The following is a 1,376-nucleotide window of genomic DNA, read 5'->3' as shown; positions in this document are numbered from 1 at the left end:
ATTCACGGCCGGGGCTCAACAGAGCAACCCCGTGCTGCTTTACCTATTTAAAGTTTGAGAATAGGTCGAGGGTGTTCACCCCCGATGCCTCTAATCATTCGCTTTACCCGATAAAACTCAGCAAGAGCTCCAGCTATCCTGAGGGAAACTTCGGAGGGTACCAGCTACTAGATGGTTCGATTAGTCTTTCGCCCCTATACCCAAGTCTGACGAACGATTTGCACGTCAGTATCGCTACGAGCCTCCACCAGAGTTTCCTCTGGCTTCGCCCTGCTCAGGCATAGTTCACCATCTTTCGGGTCCCAGCAGGTATGCTAACACTCAAACCCTTCTCAAAAGATCAAGGTCGGTCCGTGGTGCACCCCCGAAGGGGATCCCACGAATTAGTTTCCTTTCGCCTGTACGGGTTTAACACCCACAGACTCGCATACATGTTAGACTCCTTGGTCCGTGTTTCAAGACGGGTCGGATGGAACGCCCAAGTTCCAGCATCTGGCGGGGCACCGGAGCACCCCGCCATTTTCAGAGGCAGCGGCGGCATTGGCAGGGAGCCAGAGGCTCACAAGCCGTTATCCCGCCGCGTCCTCCCATGCTGGACAGCCCCTTGCATTGCTTGGCAGACCAGCTCTCGCCGTTCCACACACAACCAAGGGGCGCACAAGGCATCCATTCGCTTCCCTCCCAGCAATTTCAAGCACTTTTTAACTCTCTTTTCAAAGTCCTTTTCATCTTTCCCTCGCGGTACTTGTGCGCTATCGGTCTCTCACCAGTATTTAGCCTTGGATGGAATTTACCACCCACTTAAGGCTGCATTCCCAAACAGCCCGACTCGCCGAAAGAGCCTCGTGATGCAGCAGGGTCCGGGCTAGACGGGGCTCTCACCCTCTCTGGCGTCCCGTTCCAAGGGACTTAAACCCGGTCCGCTGCAGAGGACCCTTCTCCAGACTACAATTCGGGGTGCAGAGACACCCCGATTTCCAAGCTGGGCTCTTTCCGTTTCGCTCGCCGCTACTAGGGAAATCCTTGTTAGTTTCTTTTCCTCCGCTTAGTGATATGCTTAAACTCAGCGGGTTGTCTTGCCTGACCTGAGGTCGTGCACATGAGCGATTCGCCACTAGGTGGGGTGCGTGCCATCGATGCCACACGGACAAGTCGGGGGCCACACCATCCACATGCAATCAAGCCGACCGGAACACAAGTCCACGGACGGCCACATTCGCCCCACGCTCACACTCACAGAGTGCGCATGAGGCAGCAAATGGTTGCGGACGCTCAGGCAGGCATGCCCTCGGGATGAACCTCGGGCACAAGTTGCGTTCAAAACTTCGATGATTCACGGAATTCTGCAATTCACATCACGTATCGCATTTCGCTGC

The sequence above is a fragment of the Selaginella moellendorffii genome, unplaced genomic scaffold (genome assembly GCF_000143415.4).
Source record: "Selaginella moellendorffii unplaced genomic scaffold, v1.0 SELMOscaffold_686, whole genome shotgun sequence".
NCBI lineage: Eukaryota > Viridiplantae > Streptophyta > Lycopodiopsida > Selaginellales > Selaginellaceae > Selaginella > Selaginella moellendorffii.
This window is presented reverse-complemented; position numbering follows the sequence as displayed.